We start from the raw sequence: 17,125 nt of genomic DNA, 5'->3' as shown, positions 1-17,125 counted from the left end.
GGGAGATGGGGAGACGGGGTGGCGGGCTCGGGAGATGGTGAGGTTAGCGACGGACTCTGTAGACAGCAAGGGCTCACGGAAACAAGGGTGGCAACGAGGTGGCTCAGGCTCAGGAGATGGGGACGGGCTTGGAGGATGTGGAAGATGGGCCCGAAGGGTAGAGGTGGCCGAACTGGTGATGGTGACCATTGCGCCACTTCGACTACTATTACCCCCTCGAGAACGACTTCTGGAGATTGGGAGCGAAGTGAGATGAGATGCAAACTGAGGGAGACGGGCTCCGGATTTATAGAAACATTATCACCTTCGGTTTGGTATACGAACCAGTAGAGATAATAATTATCACGATTGTTTCATATTCACTCAATTATTGCTTCGTTAGTGAGCATTTTAACTGGTAGTGATAATTCTTATCATTGTTTGGAATACGGGTCAGCATAAATGGATTATCACTGTCGTTTTTTTATTGGCTTAATTATTGCTCTGTCAGTGAGCTTTTGAACTGGTAGTGATAGTTGATATCACTATCGTCGGTTCGTAGCGGCTCACAGTTAGATATGACGGTTTAAAACCATTAGCGATACCTTATCACTGTCGGTTATTTTCGAACCGACAGTGAAATAGGAGAAAGAAAGCAAAAACCTGCAAAAGACAAAAAGGACTGGGAGGTGGAAGAGAAACGGTTGGATCATCGGATAAACCTGCATCCGACGATTGTAATTGGGCTCCCTGACAAATAGCATCTCCCATGCTTTTATGTATATTTTCTAAAAAGCATAGCTCCTGCAAATTTATTACACTGGTAAAGTCTTTGAATAGTTCCTGTGTATTTTCTAAAAAGTATATCTCACATCGTGCTGAGTTTAATTTTTCTCTGCTTTTTTAGATGTTCTCTCTCCCCCTCTCTCTCTATTTTGTTAACATAAGCTTCGCTCACTAGCTTTCAGGATCACAGCAGTCGCATTCTTGCACTGGGCTCCTGTTGTGGAGAGAAACGGGCTCCTACTTCTCTCAGAACGGGCTAGCTTACCTAGCTGCACTGGCTTTTTGTACCATCCAGAGGGACCACGCGAGCGAGCAAGCCTTGAGAGCCCCCTGACCTGACTGATGACACCGCCTCCATCCCGTGGTTTCGTCCTCCGGGTCGGGGACGTACGTACCACCGGCGCCAATGCCGTGATGTCGTTCTCCGGGCCGGCCAGCCAGGGCCGTCGCCGGCGCCGGCGCCAGCGCCGATGCCGATCTTTTTGACGCGTTCCGCTTGTGCGAGGCAATATAAAGCGCCTCCCCCTCCTCCCCCAGGCAAGCCGCGAGTACACATGCCAGCCATCGCAGATCGCACGCGCCAATTAAAGCCAGAGCAAGCAGGTGCAGGTGTAGCCTTTTCGTTTCGAGATCCGGATCAGTCGACCAGACCGACCAGGCCATGCCATCGCCATGCATGCCTTTCTCTCTTTCGCTCCAACATGCATGCTTGGTCGCTTCCCCTTGGCCTTGCCGCGCCTTGATCGATTCCCCGGCCGTGCACGCACGCACGCACGGCGGCACGAGAGCTAGGGCCGGCCGGGTAGCTAGCCAGCTGCACCCATGCATCCATCAGCATCACACCTCGGCCTCTGCAAGTCTGCATGCCTCCCATGCATCTAGTGGCACCTGCAGCATGTCCACTGCCGCAGCAAGTCAACATTTAAAGTTTGAACAACGTACTGCTATACCCCTATTACTGCCTACGTGCTCCATGCATGAGCTACAGGTCCTAGTTCATTGCACTGCTATACCGTCTGCATCTATGTAAACTTTGACTGACGACATTTTTGGAAAGCAAAATATACTCTTTGTTAAACTGGAAATAGTATTGCGTGTTAGATTTGTTAAAGGGGGATGCTAGCTCTTTGTTAAAATGGAAATGGTACTGTATGTTATATACTTATATTTATGGGTATTGTTTTTTTCAGAAGCCTAATTTTCTAGCGATGGCTGTGAGCCGTTGGATACCCTCATAACTGTCTTCTAGCTCTCGCACGCACCCCCCGCCTCCCGCCTACCCTAGCTGTCTTCTGCGGCATTCTCGCTGCCGGATCACTCCACCCCGCTATGCTAACCACTCCATTTTCACACTCCCCTGCCGTCAACCCACCACCCACCGCCGATCCGACCGTCACCCTAGCCTCCTTCTAAATTTAGCACCTGAATCATCCACCCTGAAAATCCCCCTCCCCTAATTCGGCGGTGGCGTGTTCACACGGGTCAGAGATAAAATGTAGGAAGTGTGAATATTTATACACTAATGGTCAAAGTTTAAATACCTGATTTTCCAGTAGTGGGGTTCTGCTGAGCGCTGCTGACCCATGCATGCATGCCAAATCAAAGGGCAAAGGCTGCTTGAACATGAAGGCCCACGGCCGCATCGATCCGTACGTACCAATCAATCCAATCCATGCATCACCCCTCAATCGTGACCACTTGCATCGGGTCGACGTGTTTACGTCGACTGATTGAGTATCGACGGTCGGTCGATCCGATGACCGAAAGGGCCGCTCGATCGATCTGCAGATTGTACGTGCATGTTGTTTTTCATGGCAGCAACTGCGAGTTGCAAATAAAAAGATGGAGATTAGGCACGGCCGGTGTGTCCACAGGTAGCGGTCGGTGCTAGAAAGTCGCTTTGCCTTGCTTAATCGCTGCATGCATGGCATTGCCATGCATCAGTGCATGCATGCATGTCTTGATCGATCGTACGTACGTACGTACGTGCCGATCGAGTTCATGCGTGCATGCATGCAAGCACGATGCCATGTCGTGGATTTCGGATAAGGGCCGGGCCTTCTTTTCTTTTTCTGCAAAAGCTACCAGTTCACGTGATGCGATGGATGATGTTAAGAGCATGCGGGCACAAGTAGATGTCGTCAAAGGCATGCCTGCCGCATCATTTCTGACTATATATGTTTGTCTCGCGTACCCAAATGTACATTACTATATATACTTAACCAAGGAAAATGACATGGATATGCAAGCTCATGTGTGCACGTACGTACGTAAATGAATGGAAATTCGTCACTAGCAAGGGGAAGTAAACTTGTATGGAAATGCTTCGCCGATAGAGGGTGCACGAGCACCAACGTCTACCTGAGTTCGAACCTGCATGCAGCAGGGTACGGTGCACCTCCTTCTTAGTAAGGGCGATCACAACTTTTGGTAAATTAGACGGATTGGCGCTTCTACTTTGCGTCCCTTTTTTTAGACAGAGCATAATAAAAGAAGACTAAAAAAAATTAGGTTTATTAATTTTAGGCATCTCAATATTTATTTATGAATTTAGTACTATTTAACATATTAATTTAATTATAGAAAAAAGTTGTACTTTCATGCATGCACATAATTTTAACATGTAGACGATATCAATACGAACCTAACTAAATTTGTTTTATATTTTTTGAGTTTTAGATATTTTCCTATGCATTTTAGATTATTTCAACTGATTTATCAATATAACTATTATTACTTTCGCTATTTTCTAGAATTTTGCAAAAATTATGTATACATATACATATATATACATATACACATACGTATATGTATCGTAATATATGTATGTACACACACAGGACCCACATAAATAGCAGCTACCTAACATAATCCTATAATTACTTCCAATCTTGACCCTTTAATATAGGTAATAGATTCGTTTCACACTGTTGGATTAATTCAGGACATCGGCCGGGGTGCCAAAAATTGTAACTTTATCAAAGGCACCTGCATGATCAAGTAAAATGCAATCCTGTTGGCCGTTGCACAGCATCTATCTCACATTGAAGTTTGATTCAAGTTCGTTACCATTCGGACGCCGTATATATCAAAGTGCTAACTAACTAAAGCACGTACGTACGTATATGCAATGCATGCACGGAAGCATTATATTGCAGAGAGCCCGAAGAGAGAACACGATGTATATATTGGGTATAAGCAGTGTCCCCCTAAAAAAGGGCGCTTGGGGACACAATCAGATCTGATGCTTCCTCCTTTGAGCAACTAGTGATTCGATGGTCTTTTTAGTTGCCCAACGTACCGTGGTGTCGCGCGATTTTGGGGCTGTTAAACAATATGACCGGAGAGATAGAATATGTGAACAAGATTCAGTTACTTGTTGCATTGCCGAGATACTGTAGCACGTCCGGCAAGTCGTGTATCTCTCTATCTCTATCTCTGATTTTGTTGTAATCTAAACCCCTTGTGCCAGCAAACCTCTAAATATATAAGGAGCTGAGAACCGTGTGGTTTCTTGCTGCAAATACTCGTCTAGTTGCCTCTTGTCACGCCCGAAAATGTCTAGAACAGTAGAACATGCTAAAAGTTGTGAGGTCGGAGCGGAAGTAAATTCTGTAAGATCTCTAAGAGAAAGACTCCCATAAGCTATTCATACATTTTAGATCCAACGGTGGTAAAACACACACGGCATGGTCTTGCGTGCGTGCGACCATGCATGGCCGAGCTAGCTACCAGCCTACCACGCAGCTGCTAGGTATGCAGCCTATGATGCGATGCATCCTTCCATCTTTTGGAGGCAATATATTGAGCTGCTAAAGTTGTTTTTTGTTGGGTTATGTGACCATGCATGTTCCCTTCTGGCCCTCTCATCTGATATATTGACCAATATATCTAAAGCAGTTAGGCATGACAAAGCAAGAGCAGCTTAAATATTTATACACGCCTGCACGGATATAAGCATTTCCGATTGTTTTCCTTTTTCAAATTATTTTGTCTACTGCATTTGCCCTGAGGAGTTGAGGTACGTTGATTTTGTTAAGTGCTCCACAATTAAGAAACACACAAACATAAATTAAAACATGTGATGGCCGAATATATTTTTCACTCGAAGAAGCATAGGTATATACAGAGCTACGTAGTGATCGTGCGTGATGCATGGAGGGTACCTAGCTAGCATGCACGCTTGTACGTACGTGTCCGCTCATTGGCCTGCATGCATGCAGCGGCAGCGCAGGCTTTAGCAGACCCTGAGCAGTATTTGGTTAAAGGCTACACTACATCTACGTGCATGCATGCAGACATGCAGGCTCGACGGTTTACGAGCACTGTTACACACGTGAAATAATTGAAGATTGACTGTATTTTTAAAATATATAAAAGATAAATATTTGATATTTAGGTATGGAAGATAAATAATGAGATATTAAATGTATTTTTAGAAGAAGAAATGATATTCAATTTTGCATGATGACTATTTAATTAACTCGGGTGAACGGTAGAGATCGATCAACTACAATTCGTGTATTTTATAGGAATATAGATATTGTCGAATATCTAACTATGGGGTATATACGCATAAGCAGTGTACCATATACGGATGGGGTATGCTGTGTGCATATTTAACAACTCCGAACAGTATGAAACTGAATCTGCGGTACTTGATACACCCGAAATTCAGAAGGTGTATATTAAGAAGGTCTCGATTGTTTACCCAACTCAAGAAGACTAGTATCCATGATAAATCTATCTACTTGGACAACAAGGAAAATGACTCCCTACCAATTGGGGGTGGATAGGAGACGGTACATCACCTGTATATAAGGTAGGGACCCAAATCGTCTCAAAGAGACTCTCTTTCTCCCGGCTACTGGAGACAGGCATCAAGACCTTAGCGCAGGAGGAACTCGGCGACTTCAACCCTAGATTAGACTAGATTCGTTCTACTTTTTGTAATAGGTTAGCTAGATTACCTTTACTCGAGTGAATACATACATATAATCATCAACACATGAAGTAGGATATTACTCCAACTGAACGCTCGAACCTGTCTGTATACATCACGTGTGCCTCGCTTTATGTTCGATCTTTGATCCACGAAGGTAACCCTGTTATTTTCGGACACATTGTCAGGAACAAATCCTCGACAAATGGCGTGCCAGGTAGGGGACTTCTGCTTTTCAGGATTGACTATGTCTCGAGTGCACAATTGCATCGAATTCTCTGACGTTGGCTTCTACGACCACTATGGATCAACAATGATCACCCTCAAATCGCTCCTAGCCGGATCGGAGATCACATTCGGAACTACGATCTTCTGCTGAGACCATCAAGGTGAACTGATTCGCATCGGTATTATCGAGTTCAGGCCATTAGACGCATATCGCTAGGTGAGACTTCTTGAGTGGGATCCCAAGGAGCCTAATATTCTCGAGTGCATGGACTTCGACGGTGACTCATTACTAGCCAGAGCACCCGAACAGATCGATTCGTGTTCATGGCTAGAGGAGTCGATATCCTACCTGCTGACCCAATGACGGTAGCTCCAAATACCATGGTAAACAATGGCACGAAAATTCCCAAGGATCTAGTAGCGGTAGCCGTCGCTCATGGTACCGGCATTGCCCACGACATACGACCAGAGACATCTGCAGCTGGAGCCTTACGTGTCCTTGACACACCTCTCCATCAATGGACCGCAGGAGGTCAGGTACCTCTTAGTCTTCAATGACGACTTCCGGTGGGCACACCTCCACTGCCAGTAGCTCAAGCATTGAGGAACGAGCTCCCTCTGAATAGCAACCGCGGAGCAGTATCATCTCGAGCACAACCAAGTCTGGACAATGATGTGCTCAACACACTGGATGCTAATATCTAGGGATCCCATCTAATTCTAAGATCCCTTTCAGAGTTGGATCCAATGAATCCCTTAATCCATATGATTAAATAGGTCAGGACCCTACTCAATGCGGCCTAGATTCAAACTACTTGAGCGAATAATCCTAGCAACTCTAGACGCCCCAGCCGGCAAGGGGCTGGCTCAAGGAGCCACGGACATGAGCATCCCCAAGTCAAGGGATCATAGGAGGGAAGCTCAGGTGATCGAGCCCAAGCACCACTTTGTGGGCCAAACTGCAACTACCCTACCCATAGGAGCAGGAACCAGAAAGAACTGAGGAATCGCATTCATCAACATCGACATGATCTATGTACAGTGATAGACAATCACCGTGAGGAATGCCATGAGGACGACCGCCGTTATTACGATTGCAGATCTCCAAGACGAGATGGTTGACGTGACTCCCCTACTAAAAGGAACAGGCGTGATAGTCTTCCCCTTCCTCCACCTGAAGAATTCAATGGAGGCTGCAAAGCTTTCGTACACGAGCTTCGATCAATACGATGGCCCAAGAAGTTTAATGCATGACCGATCCAGAATTATGATGGGTAGATCAACCCCAACGAGTGGTTACAGATCTATACCACGGTTATTCGAGCAGCGGGCGATGACAACAAGGCAATGGCTAATTATCTACTGACCGCGCTTGATGGACCTGCCAGGTCTTGATGTAGCGAAAATGATCCTATTAGGCCATGATTGTGATTTTGATGATTAATGACAACATAGTCAATGAGACTAACATGTTTGTCAAGTATATATTTTAGTAGGTCTTTTGGATGCAATACATAAAGAAGCCACCGTAGCTAGAATAAAGTTTGGTTGAATTAGAGAAGTCCCAGGAGATTTGTTCCCACTGGATGGTTCGGTGTACTGAAGGCAGTATTCACCGGAGCATATTCAGCAAAGGAGAAAGACCTCACCGGATAGTCTGGTGTTAAGGCTCGAGTACTCACCGGAGTATTTTTGCTAAGATGGCAAAATAGAACAACCCACCGGATGGTCCGGTGATCAGAGAAGGATACACACCGGAGCATTTCTATCAGAGAAGGTTGTATCCATTGAAGATTGAAGATCAACTCACAAGATAGTCAACGAGGCTAATACAATGACGGTGAAGTTCTCCCCTCAGATAATTAAATAGTCCTTGTCTCAAGATGAGACTCGGAAATTGTTTCTGTTTCGGATAAAAATTATGATGTTTTGATCGACGTGAAAAGCGGGATGATGGTGTCATACAAATCTCAATACGCCCATCTAATCGTATTTAATGTGCCTATACCCAACATTTCAAATTTTGGAGATGTTTTTAACTCTGTTCAGAGACGGATATCGAGAAGTTGACATTACTAGCCCTTATTGAGTCTCGAGTGTGCATAACAACAGGGCACTCGACCTAAAAATATTTCCACTTGATACTCGGAATAGAACTTCTCCTTATTCGATTCTTTCGATTGTGAGTTTGATTTACCTTACTCGACCATGCTTGAACTTGGCTGTACTCGAGTAGGCACTTGCAGAAATCCTCCTTGTTGAGTAGAGTTAGAGGGCTACTGTCGAATATCTAACTATGGAGCATATATGTATAAGGAGTATACCATATACGGACTAGGTATATTGTGTGCATATTTAACAACTCCGGATACTATAGAGTCAAATCCGCGGTATCTGATACGCCCAAAATCCAGAAGGTATATACTAGAAAGATCTTGATTGCTTACCCAACTCGAGAAGACTAGTATTTATGATAAATCTATCTAACGATAAAGAAAAAGACTCTCTATCGATTATAGATGGATAGCAGGCGGTACATCACCCCTATATAAGGCGGGACCCAGACCCTTCGTGAGAGACTCTCTTTCTCCCGGCTACTGGAGACAGGTATCAAGACCTTAGTGTAGGAGGAACGCAATGACTTTAGCCCTAATTTAGACTAGATCCAAGCAACCCTTTATAATAGGTTAGCCACATTATCTATACTCGAGCGAATACATACATATAATCATCAACAAAGGACGTAAGATATTATTTCAACTGACCCAAACATGTATACATCATGTGTGGCTACAAAGATAACCTTATTATTTTCGGACATATTATTAAAAACAAATTCTTAACAGATATAGATGCATGCGGGCTGCCCTACCCAGCTTCACACGCAAGAGTGCATGCACCTCTTGCGTGACCTTTTTTTCATTGTTTCTTAGTGGCCCATAATTACAAAATTGAAATCGTTTTGTTTTGTACTTGCTAGATTTTGCTCGCCTTGTTAATTCCATGGTTTTATTTTGAGAGGATTGTAATTTCGCTGTTTCCCACTAGCTTGTTCCCTTGTGCTTGTCCTCGCAGTTGACAAAGAGAAAAAGGACAAACACATGTTTTTTATTTATATATTTTTAAAATAAAAAATTACAAATATATTCATCAATTTCGACAAATCACAAATCTAAGATACATAAGTCTAGATCTGTAATTTTTCAAAACGAACACATATATTTATACTCATTACCAACCAGGTAACCAGGCTAGGCCATGTCTCCCGCTTGGAGCAACCGAATAAGTGCTTCAATTCGGGCCAGATGATATCCACAGGTCGACCAAGTACACGGCCTATCAAATTTCCTTTGTACCTATGAACATCAATATGAAATAAAGTCCCTTCCGCTAAAACAAAACGAAAATCAAATTAGGCGGAAAATTGATTAGTATAAACTAATTTTTACACACTTGTTTAGTGTTTTCGTTTTGCAATTTTCCTTAGTGAGTACCCAATTTGCCAAACGATCGACCTGATCGAAGGTTGTCAATCTTGCCAGTACCTCTGCAGTGTCCACTTACGATATGATTGTAGGTTACAACTAGAGTTACCATTTCCTGTGTGCAAGTGCAAAGACTAGAATTTTACTCAACAGAAAGTTACCAGATGCCGTTCAATTTTGTCTGAAAATTCTGCATCTAATGTATGGTAGTGACAGACTGACAGTTCCAACTAGTGTTGCTCGTTTACTTTGTCCGGTACCCCCATTTCCGGAATACGCCTTCTCCCAGGAGAAGCGTAAGCATCTTGTACAAGGTGTAAGTTTCAGTTTGAATTACTTCGTGTCAGCTAGAGCAGAGAATAGCAAACACGTATCGCCGATTTCACATTTTTTTTATACGAAATTTGGAGGCAAATGTTTGAACTTGTCTGCTCTTCCGTACTTTGTTTCTTTTGGGGTACCTTATTATCATCTGCATCTGGTAAGCTGTAAAATGAATGAAAAGCAGGTACTGTTAAGTAAACCCAATTACTTTCCATTTTGATTAATGCTATTATTATCGCCTTTAGTATAGTTCAAGCTAGCAGAAGCCAATTCAGAACACGCTGATCTTGTGATGCATGCCCGGCACCTGAACTTAAGTTTAACAATACTTTGACACATTCTGTTGCTGTGTGCAGGTAGCCAGTCACTGTACTGCAGGGTCAGCAGGTGCGCGTAGAACTTATAACTGCATGGATATATCACACATAACTGTAACAAGGTACCTACCAGCAAGTTTTCTCCATTTCGTTTGCGGTGAATAAATCATAACCGATTATTGCATCATAAGAACTGAAGAAAACAGGGATAGGTGCATGCCAGATGTGCAGAGATTTGGCTTCTTGGCTACTGCATTTTGGTGAGACGAGCACATCAAGAGGGCACCTCAGTGGAGAGTGCCCCAACCTTTGGATTGCCTTTCGAGTAATGGAATGCAGATAGACATTGAAGTGCCAAGTGCTTCATTGCGTCGATGTCATTTGATAGGTTTGATGACAGCATCTAAAGCAAATTTTCTTGCTCATGGTATCATCAGTCTTGTGATCAAATTCCTAGATATCGCTGTATGTCTGTACCCTACTGTTAATCACTGTGAACTATGCTATTGTGGACCCATGGTATTACCAAAGTGTAATACATTCTTGGCAGGAGTGCAAATTTCTGATAACGTAGATCTCAGGTGCATGACACCAAGTATGGTAAATGTTTCTTTGCAATCCACTTCAACGTTTAGACGAAATGGAGAATACATAACTCTGAAGCTTTGCCTCCACAAGCATCCAAATTATCTGATATTCGTCTTCAATCAGAAGCACTAGATCCGTGCCGATCGATCAAACTAATCCTTATATTTCTCACCCCGTTGCTACCTGCTGAAAGTTACTTGCCACCAGCAAATGGTTCAAAGATTTAATCTCACACCTCCTCCAAATCAATCCCACATATGATGTGATTTGATCACTTGTGTGCTGGGCAAGAATGAGGCCCTGGAGATTTTGACCAGTGATGCAATGACAGGAAGGAAGCTGCTGCAGGTGCAGATAAGCATCGGCCGATTCATTCACCGAATGCCACTTGAAAAACCAGTGGATTTGGTGAGACGTAGACGTCTTGATTTGTAGGTGGAAAAGCAGTAGTGTCATCTCGTTGCTTAACTTGTCGAGAGACCTGACCCCTTTTTATAGCATCCTTGTGGCTCACTCGTTGCTCTAGCTTAAGAAGCTCTCGATCGGTCCTCAGCCATGGAAGGCCTCATACCGTTGGTGTACAGAGCCATCGTGGAATACAGGAAGGCAAGCAGCAGCAGCAGCAGCAGGCAGGCAGGTCGCCATCGGAAGCCTCCTCCTGTACGGTGACCGACCGTACGATTCGTGTGCGACGACGCTCTTCCGCGACCCTGCAGGCCGGTACGCCGCGTCGCTGTCCCCGGCAGCGTCGCCGCCGGCGAGGGGCGCTAGCCTGGTGTCGCCCCTCCTCCGCCCGGCGTCGCGTCGCCAGCTCGCAGGTTAGCGCCCGCGCTTCCGTACGTGATGGGCAACAGGTTCGAGCGCTTGTCAGTGCAGCGAAGAAGTGTGTATTTTCACGAGAACTGTACAGTTTTCTGTGACGGTCGTGTGAAAATCTTGTGGAATTCCCTGCGTTCTAAATAGGGCTTAGCTTAATTAACGTGTACATATATACCAGGCCCAGGTGTGTTCTACTTCTAATAAGGGCATGATCATGATCAGAGAGGGTGCTCCAAAGGAGCACCTCAGCTGATCGAGACGGCAAAGCTGCATGCCCAGCTGCTTGTTGTACCGTGCTGCTGCTGCTCAACTCAACGCAAATAGTAGTAGCAGTAGCCGTGCATGCATGCATGCATGTATCGTATTAGTGTTGGAAGTACGTTCCAGCACTAGATAGGGTGGTGGGAACTTCTGAGTTGCACATGTGTGTATATATATAGCAATAAGAATGTGCTCAACTGTATGTGAGTCCCAAGCGCATGCAACACGTGAGATGTGAAACTTAATGGCAGTCAGTGTAGCCTTCGATCTGAATTTGTAGTCGCAAAAGGAGTTTGTTTACGCCTGTGTCTTGATCAGTGTTCGGTTCGTTTTCACTGTACATATGCGCAAAATAAAGCACGCAATTTACAGCACTATGAGAGATCAGACTAAGATCCTGTTTGACAAAGCTCTGACTTCACAAATTTCTGAAGCTATACATATTTTGCTACAAGAATTCTTGAAACTGAAGCTTTGCGAAACAACCCTTAAAGAGTGAGCACATCAGTCTCCTCCTCCACCTGAATGAATGCCGTTCAGAACAGATCAAAGCCCATGTTCATACGCAAATGGCAGATTGCCATGTCCGTAACGCCAAACTGTCGGCTCCAGTCGACCCTGCCGGTGATGACGGCGACGGCGCCGACCTGCGCGAGCAACACAACGATCATCCCTCGCCACAGCCCCTGCGCCCCGAGTCAATCAGATCATATGGTCAGATGATCTTGTTTGCCCATACTATTTCGATTCAAGATTCGCTTGCGTGCACAGGAGTTGATCAAGGAAACGCCCAGTTACCGCAGCTCCGAGGCCACGCGGCGGGCACCCCGGCGAGGAACTAGGCCGCGACGTTGACGAACGCCGCGCTGTGCTGGTGCTGCCACCCGCCGGCGATGGCGACGCCGTATCCAACTTCCTGTGGCCCATGTACAAACACTCATCAAGGCCCATTGATAGAGTTGCAATCTTGGTGACAGGCCGGGTCTGTCGTAAACTCATTTAGGCCCATATACCGAGAGCCCATAAACTCATTTAACGACGACTCGACGAGAGTTAATAAAACTTTCTATTAAAAAAGGAAAAAAGTCTATTTTGTCTTTCTAAATTACTGTCCAAGTTTGATTTTCCCCTCTCACCCGTAAAACCAGATATTGAAGGTCCCATAACAATTGAAACCGGTTGTTTTTCCTCCCCGTGTGGTTTTGAACCCTGTTTTATCCTAGGCGGTGCTGATATGGCATCTAAGTGTTTTAATTTTGTTAACATGACATCTACATAGACAACACACTCATCACCTTCCACCCACCGCCATGCTTCCCAGTGCACTCCGTGGCTCCGACCACCGGCACGGCCAGAAGGTGCTGCCCCTCCTGGAGTGGGCCATCTTTGCAGGTGACGTGCTCTTCCTCGGTTGTCACACACATGGTCCTCGTTAAGACGGCACTCACCAGCCACACGCTCATGTCCAACTACCTCGTTGCACTCTACTCCCTACTCCCGTGCCGACCTGTCACCTTCGCCACCTTCAACTGCTCGCCCACCAGGGTGAACCACTGCGGCTTGTTGGACTTGTTTCACACATTGAGCCTGTCGTCGGGGCTGAGGACCAGGTAGTGGTGCACGGTGATGAGGGGGGTCTTCTCCCAGTCGAACACGCCCTCATCGTCGATGATGTACACGAAGGCGTTCCAGCCCTCCGGGACGGGCTGGTGTAGCTGCAAACCCTCCATGAAGGCCTAGTCTCATGCCAACCTCAAGGCCGCCCGTCGCACATGCCTCAAGGTTAGATAGCTCGGGGGAGGCTCACAGGGACCAGATCCATGGCGAGATCGAAGAGATTGTGGTAATTCACTTCCCTTCTTTCACTCCAGTAGCATTAGTAAACTCTCCTCTCACTTCCAAGCCCCTCACAACAGCTCAAGACCCTTGGAAGGCACATATCATCTAGCTCCGCCAATGTTATTGCCACCCAAGCTCCACCTCACCGTCGCAAGCTCAACTCCGACCACCCCCAAAGCCCCCAAAGAGCACAGTGAGCATCCTTACCATCTTCTCTAGCTTTTCCCGCCCTCTTGTTCCCCTCTTCGAGCCCCCACCAGTCCGACACCATGTACAACACCTCCAACACCCATCTCCTCCGTCACCGGCCACTGGTAGAGCCCAAATTTGTGCTGAGAAAAAGGAAAGGAGCACCCCACGTTGCTTGGAAGGAAAGCCTGAAGCTAGAGGAAGGAAAGACAACAATCAATTGATGAAAATGGAGAACGGAAACTCGAAATCACCTGCGGATTTCTCGCCAGCTGCCACACCCAAACCAACCTCGATTTCACGCCTCTGAGCTATAAAAGGACCTCCATACCCCCACATTTGCATCCCAAAGCCCTCTGCAAGTTTCCTCCTTGAAATCCTGAGCTTCAGCGCGCTTAGGAGCTCTGTCACCAAGCTCTAGCCGCCTCCGCGCCCCCTCATCATTGTCAAGCCACCTCGTTGCTCTCCGATGCCAACACGTCCCCTAAATGGAGTCACCATTACCCCATGATGATTTTCCACCACTCATCGTCGGGTTTCGAGCCATACGACACTATCTTCACCTCTCTCCTGCGAGTTTGCGCTACCCTAGGCCATCGTCGAGCCGCTCCAAGCCGCCTCGACGCCGATGTGTACCCCTAATGGGTTCGCCATCGCTCGACGACCCTGTTCTGCCACTCGTCGTCGCAATCTGAGCACCGGAGCCCAACTCCAGCGAGCTCTCATGGCTGCTCGGCCGTTCCTAGCTGTCGTCGACGTCGTCCCAAGTCGGAGAGAGGAGAAGGTAAGCCCCACTATCTGATCCGAAATCAACAGCTTGGATTAGATCGCCATATGCCCCATCGTTTGATCCGAAGTCAACGATTAGGATTAGATCGCCATATACCCCTTCGATCAAGCCCAGTCAATAGCTCTTATTCTGCATCAATGGTCGTGTCAACGAGCCACGCGTGTGTTAACGTGCCACATTAGCGAAGCTACCAATAAGACAGGCTGAGTTGTCACCACGTAGAACGAAACCACTATCAAAGTCAGTTAAGAAGATAATACCTATTTAAATAGTTAAGAAAGGTAAAATATCTGATTCCGGTTGAGGGAGGAAAAACAGACTCAAGCAATAATTGAGTAGGCAAAATAGATTTTTTTCAAAAAGAAATATCGAGAGCCCACGCCGTACATATATCACAACCGGTTTGATTTCATTCCATTTTTTGACGTGTGACGACAAAGACAGGCCATGTTGGTGTGTCGGGAGATCAAACTATTCCGAGTTGCAAAAGATGCCACAAGATCTAGTTCATTCCTATTGCCTAGCCTGTTCTAGCTCACATGGAGGGGGGCTAGTTCACATGGAGGCTTTCTTGTTTGGAACTTTATTTTTTTGAGGGCAAACCATCACAGGAGCTAGCTTTATCGATCAGGCTAATCATGCCGATGACAATCTCTCTCTCTCTCTCTCTCTCTCTCTCTCTCTCTCTCTCTCTCTCTCTCTCTCTCTCTCTCTCTCTCTCTCTCTCTCTCTCTCTCTCTCTCTCTCGTTCCTGGCAAAGTAAGTAACATGCATGGCTTTACATGGACTGAAGGGCAGACCAGACGATCGCGTGATAAAGACGTGTAACCATTTATCTTTTCATGCAAGCATTTGTGCATGCGCAGATCATCTTCTGTACGCAGCAACATTTTTAGGCATGCAGCCGAAGATGCGGGCGGGCGGGCCACGTCGACATCACACGATCGAGAGCTGCACGGGCAAGACGATCGAGCACATGAACCGGTTTTGTACAGACATCTTCTGTCCTCATATGCAGCTGCAAATAAATCCATCGACCATTTCAGGTGATCTATCTCTATCTGCAGCGATGCAGCATCATTATTCATGCAACCAACTCCATGTGTATCATCACGCACCTATATATACACACACACACGCATCCTCTTTTAAAGGATATCCATCATTAATTTATCATCTCTGGTAGAGATCTCATGTTTGGATCAGTGGTGGAGCCAAGTATGAAATCAAAGGGATCATTTATATGTATTACCTATGAGGCAAATATTAAATATGAATCTAATAGTACCAATTTTGTATCACAAAATCTATAAGCTAATTGTTAGTGAAAGCTCATCAAGTTCGGCTCTTGAATGCATGAAGAAATAGGGAGTTACTGACGTATGCTTCCTAATTTAATTACCAGTATATTCACTATAGATTCAGTCGTAGCTACAAGCCATGTTACTTGGTGATTATAAAACCGCCAATCATTTTATTGTAATTTAATTATCGCTTAGCGAGGCGTCCAAAAGTGTAAAACCTGCCGCGGCCGGCAACAGCAGCAGCATCTGGGGAAGGTCGGTACTGACAAAATAATGCACTTAAATATGCTGGAATCAGTTTAATATGCCGTGTGCAATTATGCATCTGAATATTAAGCGGCAGCAGCAAGTGACGTGCACGAACTGCTAAACAAATCTTTGTGTACTAGATAAGGTAGCCTTCCTCATTGACCAGCTGCACTTAATCTGATATATTCTACTCTTGACATAAACTGTTAAACAAATCTTTGTGTAACCTAGAGTTTGGATCTACTTTCTGCCTATGAGCATATCGATCGAGCTCTTTGAGAAAAATATACCATAAATAGTGACTGCATCAGGGATTAAAATTTCATCAAAAGTTTGCGAGTTTCGGTAATTTAGGTGAGGAATAATATCTTATTTTAAAATTTTCTTCCACTAACGTGTGGGATCCACAAAACAGAGGAAGAAAAATGATCCAAATTTCATGAATTTGATCTTTTCACTGGTTACGAAATTTTTTTAAAACAAAATTAAAATCCCTAGACTGCATTATATTATCCATTTATATTTTCAATTACATGTCTCGCTAACATATGGTGGCATCAAAACAGTCGGGATGATGAGTTATTCTCGCTTCCGACCTAGAGATACCTGTAGGATATGGCATGTGGCAGGATGACATGTGGCGGCATCAATACCGTCGATATCAATACACTAGAGACACCTCTAGGATATATGGCTGAATATATCCATATTAATCTTACTCATATGTAATAGCATTATTGCGATGTTAATTTGATCGAAAGGGACATAGAACAGTTTCCCCCGACTAATAATTACCGAGACTGACAATATACAACCATTTCGAAGAAGACCATATACGTGTTAGTGCTTAGAAGCAACGAGCAACAGTTTTAGCAGGAAATTATAATATAATCAAAGCGAGGAATAATCGGAAGCAAATGCTTAATCGCGGTTAGATCCTACACAGCACGTGAGGTGGAATATGGTCATAGATGGACGGCCAGAAAAATTGATCACCGCATTGAAAAACGGATAAGGAGATATAC

The 17,125-nt window shown here is 45.1% G+C and overlaps 1 pseudogene; it reads left to right on the top strand.

Moving 5' to 3' along the window:
• Nucleotides 1–11,160: 11,160 nt before the first annotated feature.
• Nucleotides 11,161–12,103, top strand: LOC133891070 (uncharacterized; annotated as a pseudogene).
• The last annotated feature ends 5,022 nt before the right edge of the window (nt 12,104–17,125 follow it).

Source organism: Phragmites australis, chromosome 14, assembly GCF_958298935.1.
Source record: "Phragmites australis chromosome 14, lpPhrAust1.1, whole genome shotgun sequence".
NCBI lineage: Eukaryota > Viridiplantae > Streptophyta > Magnoliopsida > Poales > Poaceae > Phragmites > Phragmites australis.
Note: the sequence above shows the minus strand (reverse complement) of the source record. Positions and strands in the feature narration are given on the sequence as shown.